We start from the raw sequence: 17180 nt of genomic DNA on the forward strand, positions 1-17180 counted from the left end.
TGACCACCAGGGGGGCAGACGCTCTGACTGGTAGGTTAGCTTGCTGCTGGGGTCTGGCCGATTGAGACTGAGTGAGTCAGGCCAGACATGAGCCCTCCCATGGTCCCTCCCTGGCTGGCCAACCTCTGCATCCCTCCCCAACCCCAATCGTGCACCGGCCCCAGTTGTGCTCTGATGGGTCCCTCAGCCTGGCCAGTGCCCTCTTGCAATCCGGGACCCCTTGGGGGATGTCAGAGAGCTGGTTTCAGTCTGATCCCGCAGGCCAGGCCGAGGGACCCCACTGGTGCACGAATTTGTACACCGGGCCTCTAGTCCTTTATAAAACTCTTGTCAATAATTATAACCAGTATTAGGCCTTGTGCTTCTTGCCCATTATGGGCATGATTTTCTGTTGTCCCTGCAACAAACTCATGAGGAAAGGGGCACAAAGAAGTTAAGTCACTTGCTCAAAGTCATTGAGGTACTAAGTGAGAGAGTAGGGATTCAAATCCAAGTCTTTTCTGTCCAAGAACCTGAACTCTGTTGTCTCTCATGTTTGCTGGGTTCCATTCCTGAAGTTAATCAGAAGTGAAGTTAATCAGAAGTCAAATGTGTAAATTTGTGTTTTCTCTTTGATCATATTTGTGTGTGTGTGTGTGTGTGTGTGTGTGTGTGTGTGTGTGTGGTTCTTTTTATTTTATTTTTTTTCCAAATTCTAAGCTTTGTTTTGTTTTTAATTTTCAGAACCTTTATTTATTTTTTTTCTTTATTGACTAAGATATTACATATGTGTCCTTACCTCCCCATTGCCCACCACCACACTCGGGCCCTAACTCCCCTGTTGTCTGTGTCCATTGGCTAGTCCATTGGCTAGGCTTATATGCATGCATACTAGTCTTTTGGTTGATCTCTCCTCCTTACCCCCACTCTCCCCTACCTTCCCTCTGAGGTTTGACAGTCTGACCAATGCTTCTCTGTCTCTGCATCTGTTTTTGTTCATCAGTTTATGTTGTTCATTATATTCCACAAATGAGTGAGATCATGTGATATTTATCTTTCTCTGACTGGCTTATTTCGCTTAGCATAATGCTCTCCAGTTCCAACCATGCTGTTGCAAATGGTAAGAATTTCTTCTTTTTTACCACAGCGTAGTATTTCATTGTGTAGATGTACCAGTTTTTTAATCCACTCATCTGCTGATGGGCACTTAGGCTGTTTCCATATCTTGGCTATGCTCATATTAATCATTATTTCTGTTCTATAAAAAGTTGGGGAATATTAGTTTCAAAAATGAAGATATAACCATATCTACAAAGCCAGTTCATGATTAGTTTTGATTATGAAAGAGAATATGACTTTTGAAACACTGGGGAATATTTATTATCAAATGGAAAATATTTTTGTGAAAGGATTGCTTGCATGTGAGTATTATTTATTATTTTAAATCATAAATAATTTGGAGTCAGCAAACTTTCTTTGTTAATATTAATTTTTTTTTAAATAAGATGAAAAGACAGCATACTTGGTCCCCTAAGTCTATTATACATTTTTTCACTTTATAATATTTATGTAACATATTTCATTAGAAAAAGAAGAAATAGAACATCCCAATCAAGACCTTATGTTCCAATCTGCTGTTATTGAAATTGTTTCCCCTTTTTTCAATTGTTTATATTGTTTATAAGACCTGTTTTTGTATTCTTCACAAATTTTCACTTCCAGGAGATATTTTTCTTCTAGATAATAATAGCCCACAAAAATAATAAAAACCTAGCATAAATTCTCTTGTTTTTGTTTGTTTGCAAATTAATATTTTTCAATTTAATCTGGTTGAATACATATTTATGTAGTACTTAAAAGCATTCAATTTGCAGTCAAATAACAAAGATCTTTACTTTTTTTTTTTTACCATTAATATAGGACAAATTTACTTTTTCTGTGCTTCTACTCTCATATAGAATGGCACCAATTCCCCGTGACTTGCCTGACTAGAAGCTGCTTCTTTACATTGGGATTACAAAATTCTACCCAACTAGAATTTAAACTATTCCAAAAACAAGGACATATAAACAAAAGCTATTGCATTAAAATAACTATTGAAGAAATAAAACAGTTTTGTCACAACTAAATTAATATCTACCCTTATTTTCTGCCTCTTAAGAAACAGCTTTTAAAATATTTCAGTACAATGTTGTTGACTTTCAAGTAATTAGTTAAGTATAAATGTTTCATCATTGTTACATTGATTGTTCAGTGGAAACCTTGAGCATAATAAGATCTTTGTCTGAGATACAAACCTTAATCTGAGGTATTAATCTTCAATATGAGAATATCATATACTTGTAAGAGTGGTTCAAGCTTACTCTGTACTGGCTCATCATCTTTAAAAGAAAAAATTCTCTTTACTTTAAAAAATATATCACCATGAATTTCTTGGAAGAAAGCCATTATATAAATACAGGGTATCTTATTACTATTTATAGAATAGTTTTGCTATTTCTTTTAATGGTGGCTGTTTCTTTTCCTGAGGCTTTTTCTTCCAAATTAAATTGATTTTTTTCTTCAGATAAATACGTAGAAGTGAAATGCTGGTTGTATGGTGGTTTCTGCTTTTAATTTTTTAAATTAATCTCCATACTGTTTTCCATACTGTAGCCTGGCTGCACTAGTTTACATTTCTACCAGCAGTGTGAGAATATTCTCTTTTCTCCACATCCTCTGCAACACTTGATATTTCTTGTCTTTTTGGTAATAGCCATGCTGCCAGGTATGAAGTGATATCACATTGAGGTTTTGATTTGCAGTTCCCTGATGATTAGTGATAGTTGATGTTGAGCATCTGTTCATGTGTCTGTTGTTCATCTGCATGTCTTCTCTGGAGAAATGTCTGTTCAAGTCCTCTGCCCATTTTTTAAATTTGATTTTTTTAATGTTTCTATGGATTTTATGGCGTGTTTGTATGAAAAATATTTTTAGAGTGTATCTATTTTCTTTACTCCACCCTTGCTCCTCAAACATAAACACAATCCTACTGCAGCTTTCACATGATTTCTGAGTCCCCTTATCGCTTGGTGCAACACGAGTGGGAATTCCAACAGGCCCAGATTATGGCTAAAGGCTCCTTTAATAAGATGCAGGATGAGGATGGGGTTCTTTTTGCTTCTCTATTTTAATTCTTTTCTTCTTTAGACTCTAGTAACTGCCTGCCTAAATTCTTTTTTTGTTTATATTAGCTGTAGTTCTCATATTTGGAAATAATGGGACTATGTTTCTTTCTTTTTTAAATTATCCACTTCTTTTCTGTGACTCTTTCATAAGGACGGCTAATAGTTTTTACCAAGAAATGCATGATGTGTGCTTTAAGCTATTAAATAACTGAGTCTGGGAAGAAAGAATATTGGCATACTACTGTCAAGAAGTTAGAAAAAGTAGAAGTACAATCTTTAGTTTTCTTGTAGATTATTAGGTTAAGTAACAATTTCCTAAGGAATACTCCCATTGGACTCGTTTGCAATAAATGATCTCTCAAGTTCACTCTGTCCTTTACAAATATACACAATGTACACAGTGGTAGACTGCTTTTATTTTTTATTTTAAATATCTTTTATATTGATTTCAGAGAGGAAGGGAGAGGGAGAGAGAGATAGAAACATCAGTGATGAGAGAGAATCATTGATTGGCTGCCTCCCACAAGCCTCCTCACTGGGAATCAAGCCTACAACCCAAACATGTGCCCTGACCGGGAATTGAACCTACTGGTTCATAGGGTTATGAACTTTTTGGTTCATAGGTTGATGCTCAACCACTGAGTCATGCTGGCCGAGTGGTAGACTGCTTTTATTTTATTTTTTTTCATATTTTTTTCTTTTAATCTTTATTGTTGAAAGTATTACATAGGTTTTCCTCCCCACCCCCCCCCCCCATTAACCTCTTCCAGCCCTCCCCCATCCCCCCACCCTCTATGCCTTTGTCTAGGGGTTATGCATATATGCATACAAGTTCAAACTATCCTTGCAAACAAGATTTTTTTTTCTTAGAAAGTAATCACATGGGAGACTATGAACTCATTTCATTGCTGCTATTTTGTTTAAATGCTTTTGTAACTCAGGTAGTCTTCACAGTCTGTGCCATTATTTTGAAAGTTGCCTGTATTATCAGACAATATACAGACAGTTGTCTTTCTGAGTAATGATTAATGAGCAAGGTTTTTGTTTTTGTGTTTTGTTTGTTTCTTGGTCAAAAACAAGTAAAAGTTAAAAAACAGTAGACTTTTGTGGGGCTTTTAAATTAATTATAGTATTTCTAGAAGAAGTTTATAGCTGTTTGGAACAATTGTAGCCCTGTAATCCTATACTTTGAATGGATTAACATTTATTTAGGTTTATAAGGTTTTGTATGTTGATTTTAAAATGCATACTCATTATATTTAGGTTTATTGTTATGTAGGTGTATTTAAACATGCAGATATAGATATATATGATATAAGGTCATTGGGAAGTTGAAGCTATGGGAATCCAGATACAAAAGAATTTCCTTGAAAACCTAGCATGTTTTAATTTTTCTTTAATTGTTTTGAACTGATACATATATCTGGAAGAGCAGAGGAGACTGATCTGGAATACATATTTATAAGTACTGTTTGTTAAGTGCCCACGAAATAACATGTAATTACTGACTATTGTATATTCATCATATTTACGGTAATCTTCATAACAAATGACCCTAGATGATTGATTTGGCCCCTGATTGTCTCTCCACCCTCATTTGTAATCCAAATTATGGTAAGCTATCTGTTTTCTGACACATCAAGCTTCTTCCTGTTTTAGGATATTTACAGCAAGTATTCCCTGTACCTAGAATGTTCTTCCCTTCAGTCTTTCCCTGGCTGGCTCTTGTTAGTCAGGCCTCAGCTTAAATGTTAACTGCTCGGAAAAGTCTTCTCCAACCACCACCCATCTAAAGAAATCACTCAAGTCACATCACCTTGCTTTAATTGTGTATGACACCTCCTACATCCAGTATTTTCCTCTTTGTTTACATGTTTATTGTTTCTCTTACCAATGAAATGTAATGGAGCTCCAGGAGAGCAGGAACCTTACCTGTCATGGTCACCACTTTTTAAACAGCCTGGCCAAGAAATAGCTGTAGAACTAAATGGATGAATTGGGTCTAGAAAATGTAACAGATTATTCAGGTTAAAGCAGACTAGAAGTAATGAGTATTTAAGGATATTTGGACCAATGGTTCTCGCAGCCGGCTAAACTAACCTGGCCAGCAGCAGCAGCATCACCTGGGAATTGGTTGGAAATGCAAATTCCAAGGACCTATTGAATCAGAAGTTCTGGTGGTGGGACCCTGCGCTCTGTTTTTGTTTGTTTGTTAACATATATATATATTATCTCAGAGAAGAAGGGAGAGGAAGAGAGAGAAACATCAATGATGAGAGAGAATCATTAATTGGCTGCCTTCTGCACTCCACAACTGGGGATCCAGCCCACAATGCAGGCATGTGCCCTGACCAGGAATTGAACTGGTTCCTGGGTTGATGTTCAAACACTGAACCACACCAATTGGGCTGCACTCTGTTTGAATAAGCCCTCCAGGTGGTGATTTTAATGCAGAACCACTGATTTAGATATTTCTTTGCACCAATGCTCAGAATTCTTAGTTTTGTTTGTTTGTTTATAAACCAGATTATAAATTTAAAATGTATTTTGTCTGTGCATGATTTTTCTATCAGTATATTCTTTAAGTTTTCACATATCAGACATTTCAAAAATGTACAACTCCAATCAAGGGTCAATATAGATAATTCAGTGAATTGAGGACGTAATTTTGTTTGCTTAAATAGCTTAAGACTCAGCTTCCAAAAGTATTTTAAAAATTTCTAATTTCTAAAGAAGTTTCTTTGTTTGGAATTTCCTTGAACCTGTTTCAAAGAGTAAAAATTTAATAAGTTGTAGACAAAACTTGATCAAAGTGTATTGGCATTCTAAGGATTAGTATATCCTAGTATTTCTTACAAACCTCTAGGAAAATTCAGTACAGAGCCTTGTATTTGAAGCCTACTGCTCTAAAGTGAAGGTTTACTCAGGGACGTTAAAATGTTTTAAAATCCCACTTATATTGTATTTGTCTTGAAATATTAATTTCCACTATCGTTTTTATATGTGCCCTTTAAGTAGTATCAACTACATTAAGTAGTATGAATATATATTATAAAGTAGTTAAACACTACACCAGAGTCCAGAATGGCATTTGCATTGGTATTTTGAGATATTAGTGTTTTTCCTATTAGGTACAGTGCCAAAACCTTATCTTTCTTGATCTAGAACAGGATACTGTAAGATATTTTAAAAGTCTAAACATTTTTTATGAGGAACAAAAATAACTTATGGAATGTCTATCACAAGCTAGGTTATTACAGTTATTAGAGCTAATAGGTATAGAATCGCTATTCCAAGTGTAAAATAAGTGACTTAACCAAAGGTCCATGGGTTCTATGCCACAGAGACATGTTGGAAACCTAGCTGTGTCTGAATCTAAGACCAGTGCTTTTTCAACCACTCAGCACTGCCTCATAACTCCAATGTATGAAGACCAGGTAAATCATTTTAAATCATTAGTGAAAGCTAGTGGGGTACTAATAATAAATGCGTAAATAAAAGCATGGCAAGTGGTTGCTCGTTGCTCTCTAAACCTAGTTAAAAGGTTGACGTATCTTCCAGCAAATACCTAGTTACTTAAAAATGTTGGACCACAATTAAGAACTCCAGATTCAGCAACTCTTTTTAACAGGTGGGAAAATGTTTGTCATAGAAATGTTCATTTTCAAATTACTAAAGGAACACAGTGAATATTAAGGTAACATTTTTTAATAAGTGTTTGAAAGTGAACAAATTTTCCCTTGTTCCTTTGCTTTAGAAACTGAAACTAGTTCCTTATGTCATTTCAACATTAAAGTTTGAAGAGTATACAAAATTAAATCTGCTTACTGGAAATTCATTTATACTTGACCACTTGTGATATATTATTGGTTGTATTATTTAATCCCTGTAATACATCTACAATCTACATTTAAGTGAAAAGTGCTCTTAATTTACTTAGTGTTAAAGTGCTATAGCAATATAGGGTATGCTATAGTAATATAGGGTGTATTTTAAGGAGATATTTTTATTTGAAGATTTCATTTCAGATGCTTAAAATTTAATTTCTTATAAAATGAGGGAACATTTAATTATAGATTTATAATTTATAAAGTGTTTTAAGAGTATGTGGTATACTATAAATATAAATTACTTATTGTGAGCAATACATGTCTACATGCATAATACTCATTTTTTAATTAATTTAATTACAGTGAGTTTTTGGAGTCATCTTGATACCTTTTTGAAGTCTTCTCTATACCTGCAACAGGTTTGAAAAAATGCTCTGAGTGAATAAGCAGTTTCAAATGTTCAGTGCTTGCAATGTTAAATGTTAATTGGGATCACTGAGCTATCAAACCATTTTAAATGGTCTGATGTGAGAAAGAAAGGAAATTAAGGTACCCTTTATTCTTAAAAGAGAATATAGAAAAAGGAATTGACATACTCTTAAGAGTTAAAAGAACAATGTTGTAAATTTTTAATTACTCCAGGACAAATCATACAATCAGTTTAAGATTTAGACTTTTGTATTTTCTTTCTTTGATATGCTTGTTACTATTTGGAAGAAAATTACACTAGTTCTCCCTTATGGTTGAAACCATGGATAGTACAAAAACTACATGTGCTGTTATTTCCTAAACCTGCATGCCTACAGTAAAGTTTAATTTATAAATTAGATAGTTTCACAGAAATTTGTTCTTACTGTATGTCTTAGCAAATGTGACATACAATTTTCTTCTTTCACATTTTTACTTAAAGGAAGCACTTCACAGCTTCTCATTGGCATTTCCAAATTGCCAGCATCACTACTCTTGTAGTGGGCACTACTTTGGGGCAATAATTAAGTAAAATAAGGATTACAAGTACAGTTGATACTAAGACAGAGGATCTGATAACCAAAATGGCAGCTAAGTGACTAATGGCTGGATATGCTGGGCAGCGGGCTGGTTGAGGTACTGGGGCAGCACAGAGCAGAAAAACACATATTCTATCACACTACTTAGATCAGTGCACAATTTAAAACTTATGAATTGTTTATGGAATTTATCATTTAATATTTTTGGACCATGGGTAATTGAAACCTTGGAAAATGAAATTACAGATAAGGGAGAGAATACTGTACAACAGAGCAGAGAAGGAAAAGGAAATGTAGACTATAAAATTTTATCCTGGTAATTCGTTAAAAGTTATGGAAAAACGGGGGGATAAATTACTGAAAAGACAAAGCTAGAGTTATAAAGTATTCTTCCTTATCTTAGAGCAGTGGTTCACAACTGGGGGTGATTTTGACCCTCTGGGAATATTTGGCAATGTTTGGAGATATACACACACACACACACACACACACACACACACACACACACACTACATACACACACACACACACACACACACACACACACACACACACACACACACACACTAGAGGCCCATTGCACAAAATTCATGCAAGAGTAGGCCTTCCCCCGGCTGCTGGCACTGGCTTCCCTCTGGCACCCAGGACCCGGGCTTCCCTTGCAGCCCCAGCTTCGTCAGGAAGGTCGTCCGGGAGGACATCCAGTCTAATTAGCATATTATGCTTTTATTATTATAGATTTTAATCCTCGCCTGACGATATCTTTTTATTGATTTTGAGAGAGAGAGACATCAGTGTGAAAGAGAAACATCAATCAGTTGCCTTCTGCATGTGCCCCGCCTGGGGATCAAACCCACAACGTAGGTATGTGCCCTGACCAGGAATTGAACCTTCAACCTTTTATTGTTTTTGTTGTTAATCCTCACTTGAGGATATTTTTTCCATTGATTTTTTGAGTGAGAGTGTACAGAAATGAGGGGAAAGAGAAAGAGAGAGAAACATCACTGTGAGAAAGACACATCGATTTGTTGCCTCTGGCACGGGGATCAAACCTTAACCAGATCCTTTGAGGTGTGGGCCAGTGCTCTAACCACTGAACAACGCAGGCTAGGGCTGAACCTGCAATATTTTAATATAAAGGAGGACACTGCAACCAACTGATCCACCGGGCCAGAGCTTGGGGATATTTTTGATCATCGTCCTCTGAGGGAATCAGGTTACGTAGAGGTCAGGGTTGCTGTTAAACATCTTATCATACATAGGACAGCCACCACCAACAAAGAATTATTCAGTCCAAAATGCTAACAGTGTTAGATTGAGAAACCCTGTCTTAGAAAGAGACAATCATCTCTCATTTCAAACATAATGAAAAGACGGATTTTCCTTATGACCATCTTTTGTTTATTTATGTCTTGTTTATACAATATCTAGAAGTACCATTAGTTTTGGAATTAATAGCTTCAAGTTTACTTTGTTTAAAACTTAATACATATTATCAGTGTTTATTTATTTCAAGGCATCTTGCAAGGTATACCATAGGGGTAGAAGAATTTTAAGACAAAATTATAGCTTTTGGGGAAACTACAGTAAAAAAGAAAATGAAATGTGGGAGAAATGATTAAGAATGTAAGTTGAACAAGGATATATAGAAACTACCTTGTGTCTAAAATTATTTGCAGGGAACCACTTAAGTGTCCAAGAGCAGGAAATATTTGGGGAGATGACAGTATTTTTACATATATAGGAACATTATGCACTCATTATAAATGATATTTATGATGAGTTTATAATAACAAAGATATATTTTTATGTTCAGTGAAGAAAATAAAATGATATAAAATGTAATCCTCTGCTTTTAACTTAAGAAAAAGGAAAAAATACTGTCAGATAAAGTATCTGGTGTATAGTATTATAATATTACAGTATTACTAATAGGATTTTACTAAACAAGATAGATTATATTGATTGATTCATTCATGTAGCAGATATTTTCTCAATGCCTTCTATGTTGTCTGACACAGGCTTTCTTCCCTTCTCACAGTATGCATTCATTCCCCTGTACAAACTCTCCTGGCTTCAGTTATGATGTATGTGTTGATAAATCTCTTGCCAAGTGAAGATCTCTCTTCTGATCTCAGACCCATGTATTCAACTCTTTTGTTTGGACACAAACACTTTGATAGGTCCCAAACTTAGCCAATCATATCCCCCATATAACCCACTCCTCTTATTACTGACCACCCAGGGACTACTGAATTCCAATAATTACAACTCTTAAATATCTCCCCATTCTATTTTTTTTCCATTCCCATTCCCATAGGTCCCCAACATTGCTTAGATGGACTGATGCTAGTGGTTCTTACCTGGCCTCCCACCTGCAATCTTGCTCTCCTCCCATCCATACTCTTCACTACAACCATAATGATTTTTCTAAAATGAACATTTTATTACATTACTCTATTCATATCACTCAAACTTTATTATGCTTTAAACCAGCCAATGGCTTCTTATTTATTTCAGAATAGTTTCTAAATACCTTAATACAGCTTATAAAATCCTTCATAACTGTGCAACTTCCTGCCTTCCCCCCACATTCATTGTTCAACTACTAAACTTCCAGTTCTTAGAAGGGCATTCCTTCTCTCTCTTTTAGGCACTGTTACAAGATTATTTGTAATAATCTTGTAACAGTGCCTAGAACTTGTACAGTGCATCTAAATTACCTCTGAGCTTCTTAAAAATGTGGTAGCTGGGCTCTACATGTAAATTGGTCTCAGGGTGCCCTAAAATACCCCATGTTTCAAAAGCTCCCCTGGTGATTTTCATGTACAGTGAAGGTTGAGAGCCACTGATGTAGGGTTAGCCAGAGAACGAATACCAAAGAGGCTAATAATCAGTGAGACAGGAGAGAAACTATCTGGTGTCTCCAAGCCATAGAAAGAAAAATGTCATGGAATGGGCTGAGTAAAAAACTACTGAGAGTATGAAAAATAATGATTCAAAGTATTATTTGATTTAACAGTGTAAATATGAATTATGACCTGAATTAATGGTCATGGAAGCCTAGTTGCTATAGTTTGAGCAGTAAGTAAAAGGTAGAGGAAAGGAGGCAGTGATGTCACACTCTTTCCAGGAGTTTGATTGTGCAAGATGAATCAGCCTAAGTATGAGGCACTGCAATGGCAAATCTAGGTAAATTAGGAGATTTGGGATATCAGGAGGTTATCAGGAAGCTCTCAGACTAGGATAACATGCGGAAGTAAGAGAGAGTGTTAGGAGAGAAAAGTAAAACAGATTGATGGAGAATGTGTCTGATTTGCCAAATTTTCTGGAACTAGAATGGAGACTGTTTACCTCTGAAATTTATCAGACCCAATGCCTTTGATATATTTTGGATACTCTGAATTAGGAAAGCCTCATTTGAAAAGCTGGTAAGTTATATGTATCTTTGTTCAGTTCTCTCCAATCTGCAATTTCTTAATATTTACTCCTCCAGTTTTCTAATGTCTTTCCTTTCAGCTCATGTGCTTTATAGCAGGGTAGAGGAAGAAAAGAGCATTCAGGCACTCATACACTCATTCATCAAATGATATTTATGCTGACATGCATTAGTGAATGAGAAAGTCGGTGCCCTCAAGGAGCTTACAGACTAGTCAGGTAGACAGAGACAATTAAACAACTAGAACACAGTGTGATAAATGCACTAGAATCTGATAGAGAGGGCACCCAATTCATTCATTAGCAGTTAGGTGATTCTTCTGGGAGAATGTGGTACTTTGTGTGAGACCTAAGACCTTTAAGGAGAGTAGGAATTTGCCAAGTGAAGATCAGAGTGAGTGTTGACTCACTGGGAAGATGAATGTTAAGGCTGAGAGAATAGAGTAGAATGTTCTCAAGGCAAGAGAAAGAACCATATATAGACAGGGAAAGTTAGAGAGGATATTAACCTACCCTTGTCTTCCCCACCTCCATTGTCAGAGATATGCTCAGATTTTCCTACAAGTACAAACCCCTACATATAACCCTCAAAATGCCAGGTCTCAAACTTGCATGTACAGAAGCAGGTTGTTCCAGTTATCTAATGCTGCATAACAAATTACCCAAAATTGATGGAATAGAACAGCTGTCTATTATACCCACAGATTCTGGTCAGGATTTCAGACAGGTCACACAGCAGGGATGGTTTTCCTTAGTTCTATAATGTTTTGGATCTCAGCTTGAGGACTGGAAGGCTGTGAAGGCTAAAATCATCTGCAGCATTGTTCATTCATCTGTCTAGCAGTTGATTCTGGCTATTGGTGGAGGGCTTATTTCTTTTCTGTACAAGTCTCTCTGTATTGTCTCTCCTCATAGGCTAGTTTGAGCTTCCTCGGAACATGGTGACCAGCACACAAGAGTAAGTGTCTCAAGAAGAAAACTAGGTGTAAGCTTTATCTTTTTGTGACCTAGCCTCAGAAATCACATGGCACCATCTTTATCATAGTCTAGTTGTTGGAGCAGTCATAGTCCTTGCCCATGTTCAAGGGAAAGGAACAAAGAACCTACCTCTCAGCTAGAAGAGTATTAGTGACATGTAAGAAGAGAAGGGGAGAAAGGATTAATTGATTGATTGACTAGTGTATTTGGAAAGAATAATCTTGCACACTCATTTAAGAATATTCACAAAATAAGAATAACCTATGTTCCGCTGCACCAGCAGCAGTCATAATTGTCCTTTATAGTTGCCTGTTATTCATTCATGTTGTCTTTAACATTATGTTTGAGGTAATTTATAAAAGTTAGCTGCCCCATCCCATTCGGTATTTGCAAAAGCAGACATAAGGCTAAAAGTGGTACTAAGAAAAATTATATGATTCCATTGGAAATCAACAAAGATTTTTAATTAAAACAGAGGTAAAACTATTTAACTACTGGTTCTATGTTGTCACATTAGACATAAATCAATGGAATTAAATAAACATTCTTTCAGAACCTAATGTAATTTTAAGTTAAGGAACTTTACTACTATATCATTTTTGCTAGCTAGGTATGACAGTTTGGGTTTATTTTTTAACCTCATTTTTTAACACTGTGTACTAGCCTCAGTTATAATATAAACAGAATATTAAACTTTAAAAACATTGTGTTCTTACAGTAAAAAATAGTTGTTAAAGTTACAACTACAGCTCATTACATTTCTGTTTGTTTTTCTTTGTTTGGCCCTGATTTTTCTCATGAATAGGATTCTTTTTATATATGTGTTTGTGCAAGATATGTATATGTCTACATATATGTGCATGTATGTACATACACAATATATTGACAATCTCTAAATACATACATAACCATAAACCCAAAACTAGGCCTTTCTTGTTTCACTGCGTATCTTAACCATCCTTTTAGTACTCTGATTTTAAATGATCCAGGAAGAGCTGAATTTAATTGGAAAGAAATCTTTTAAGAGTTATGTATCTATTCTTGATATCAAGTTTGCTGTTCTAGTCCACCCTATCCTCCCTTCTCCTGCCTACTTCAGCCAAATCTCAGAGACTTATTGACCTAAAAAAGACTTCCCAGTCTACTTTGATAAGAAGTAGAGATGAAAAAATGGTAGTGTCAACTGTTTTTACCAAGTGCTGTGCATTTGTTAGCTCACTTAATCCTCACAGCAACTTAGAAGAGTACCTGTTATTCTCTTTATTTCCCAGAGAAGAAAGCAAAAAGCTGCAGGAAATGCAGTAGCTGTCCGTTACTCAGCTCTGATATAGTAGTGACAATAAATAAGATTCTATGCCAGATCTGCCCAACTTCAAATACTGTGAGGTTTTTTTAGTTTCCTATCAGTACCTGTAGTTTTCCCATAATATTTCAAAAGTTGAATATTATTTTGATTCTGATTTATCATTTATGTGAGTGATCAGAATTAAATTGCTTGTTTTCTTCAGCTAGATGTATATATAAATCTGGATTATTTATATAGGGCATTTTCAGGAGCAGTAAGACTTAGGAGAGCAAGACATTAAGCCTACTAAGAGCTCACAGTCTGTTTGTTGTCAAATCAGAATTTTCAAAACTTTTTATTGTGACCAAAAAAATATACAAAAGAAACTATGTAAAGTATAATTTACTATGTTGCACAAGACTGGAACATTCCAGCTCACCAAGCAAAGATAGATGGAAAAATTTAATCAGAATATAAGTTGCCTGTAAGAAAATAGAACATTCTGCAAGAACTCAAACTGTTGCCTTAGATTAAATTCCTCACACATCCATGTAAGCACCATAAAGAAAAGAAAATGTACATTATCTACTTGTATTATATTTTTCTTTATTGTACCAAAGCCAAGTACAACCCCAACTCTGTTGCTACTTACTGCTTGATCTTTCTATTATTTTGTGTTGCATCAGTGACTTTTTCCTCTTTAGAGTAACGTATTTCCTTAAAGAGGATGTTGCATTTTTTTACAGAGATAAAAATTTAATGTAATTAAAAACATTGCAGCATTGAAAAAATGTTTTAATATTAATGTAGTGGCTCATGGGTAAGTATTACTGTAGTCATAGAAAAGTCAAGATAGAAGTAGTGGTATAAGAAACACTCCCAAAAGCCAATCACTGCTGGAAGAAGAGCCAGGACAATGACCTTAGTTCAGGGAATCTTTTCAGGAAGTCGCACAACCTATTGATGTTCTGATACATGCTACATGCTAACGTGGCAAGTTAGTACATGGAATATTTTTGAAAATAAGCTAGATAGTTCAGTGAAGTGCCCTTTCTTTGTTCTGGACCAGAGGTTTCCCCACTTTTGCCATCCCATTATAGAGCCCCTGTTTTCTTTCTGGTAATTTCTGTCTATCCCAGTTGATGCAAAACTGAAACAAGATAGTCATGTTTTTAAAAACTTCATGGTTTTTTAGTCAAACATGAATCTCTGAAGTTTGATTTGATAATAAATTTAAGGTATCTTGCCAGAGTTAAAAGAATAATTTAAATACATGAACTCATATTAAAATTCATCTTTAGCATTATTTAATAGTAAATTTAAAATTTTGCTCCTTATGAAATAATGTTTATGGCAGGCACCAGGCAATACAGGTTAGCATATATGTGCATGGTGAAGTTGTAGGGAGAATGAAGAATTGAGTTTTCTCCTCCTGGAATGGCCATCCAACTCCTTCCTTTCTCCTTATTCTAATTTCTTTCTTAATATACAGCTTAGATGTCATCTGTTCTGGTGATGTTCTCTGATCCACTCATTTTGCATCAGGCGTACCTCTTTTGTGAACATCTGTAGCATTCTGTGCATGTTCAGGTGCTTCTCTTCATCTCTTCCTTGCTTGACTATAAAATTGTAATCTTCACTATTTCTTATCTTTGTGTCTCAGCAGCTCATCTTGTACCTGATATTTGGTAGGCACTGACATCTTTGTTGAATGAATGCATACGTGAAAAAATAAATATGAATAGATTTACAGGTATTTTATGAAGCACACATTCATGGGAGATTGTGTTTCAGGAGGGAAAAAGCATTAACTCATTACCCATGAAAATTAAACCAGTGCCTTTGTTATGCTTCTTTGTCCCATCCTGCAATATTGTTTCTGTTCCTTTGGATCTTTAACCTATTGCCCTGAACAAAATATAATTATTTAAATTATATTTATAGCTTTGTCAGTAAGGCTTTAACACATAATGTTGACTTTATTAAAATATGAGTTTAAAATTTTTTTAATATTCTTCATTTGCAGTTGTATTGTGTGTGTTTGTGTGTGGTCAATTTTCCTGCCAGAGAATGTGTCCTTAGTTATTTACTGGGGGAGGCCACAGCAAAATAAGATTTATGTGCCTTATGGTGAAAAATTGACTTTTTGGTGGATTCTCTGGCATGTGTCTGTTTTTAAAATTATGGGCTTTCTGATATAAATCTAAAATTGGGTGAATAATATTTATAGTTTTTATAACACTTTCGTGTTCACAGATTGCCTTCATATACTTCTTTTTTATATAATCTTCAAATTAAATGCTTGTGAGATAGTATAAGACATAATATAATGGGATATTATAATATCCATTTTATAAACAAATAACCTAAGAATCATAGAGGTTTACTAATCCTAAATTGTACACATAGGCCTGGAATTTAATTTGGGGGAAGATTTTTACTATTGGCTTCAATTCCTTTAATAGTATTGTTCAGACTTTTCTACTTAATTGTGAATTTGTGTCAGTAAACTATGTTTTTCTAAAAGTTTGCCCATTTTATCTGTTTTCAAATATATTGGCATGAAACTGTCTTAATTTTGCTTATTTTAGTGCAGCAACTATAGTTAGGAAGTTTTTTTATATTAACTATTTGTGCATACACCTCTTCCTCGTTCTTTTTCTCTCTTTCCTTCCTGTCCTTTTTTTCCTTTCTTCCATCCTTACTACTTTCTGCTTAAATCACTCCAGAGGCTTGCATCGTTATTAGGCTTTTTAAAAAGTCAGCTTTTAGCTTTGCTGTCATCTTTATTTTATTTTTATTTTCTGTATCTTTAATTTTGGTTATTTCTTATCCTCTAAGCATTTTAAGACTATAAAATACTCAATTATTGATTTTGCTGTATACCACAAGTTTTCATATTGTATTTTGGTTGTCATTTAGTTATGAATATTTCATTTGAATTCTTATTTTGTTATTTAGAAATATGCTTCTTATTTTCAAAGCAATTCAATTATTTCTAGTTATCTTTTCTTACTAAAGTCTATATTTTTAATTCTGTAAGAAATAAATATCATTATTTTGTAATGTTAATATTGGTTACATTTACATTCCTTTTTCCTACCCTATCATTTCTCTGTCATTTCACATTTTGTATCTGGTATTATTTTCATTTTGCTTGAAGGTATGTTCAGTGAGGAAAGTAATAAACCTTTTTAGTTTTTATTTCTAAATGACCTTATTTCACTTTCATTGTTAGAAGAATTTTGTTGTGTATAGAATTCTAGGTTACTAGCAAATTCCTTTTAGCCTATTGAAGATATTCACTGTCTTCAGGCTTCTACTATTCCTTTCAAAAATTTAATTATTGATCTGTCAGTCCATTGAATGAAATTTAACTTTTCTCTGTTTGCTTTTGAGATCCTTTCTCTTCTTGTATTTTCTACAGTTTTGCTCTTCTGGTATAGCTTCTACTTCCTTCTCTCGTTGCTAGAGTGCTAATTCAGATATGTTAGAT

At 34.8% G+C, this 17180-nt stretch overlaps 1 long non-coding RNA gene across 1 annotated transcript in view; it reads left to right on the forward strand.

Annotated features, from left to right (window-relative positions):
• The first annotated feature begins 7351 nt into the window (after nucleotides 1-7351).
• The window catches only part of LOC114230499 (uncharacterized), a 120602-nt gene continuing 110773 nt past the window's right edge, over nucleotides 7352-17180 (forward strand). The window contains exon 1 of the long non-coding RNA XR_008557562.1: nucleotides 7352-7395. This is a non-coding gene — a long non-coding RNA (uncharacterized LOC114230499). The remainder of the gene's footprint in view (nucleotides 7396-17180) is intronic.

The sequence above is a fragment of the Eptesicus fuscus genome, chromosome 11 (assembly GCF_027574615.1).
Source record: "Eptesicus fuscus isolate TK198812 chromosome 11, DD_ASM_mEF_20220401, whole genome shotgun sequence".
NCBI lineage: Eukaryota > Metazoa > Chordata > Mammalia > Chiroptera > Vespertilionidae > Eptesicus > Eptesicus fuscus.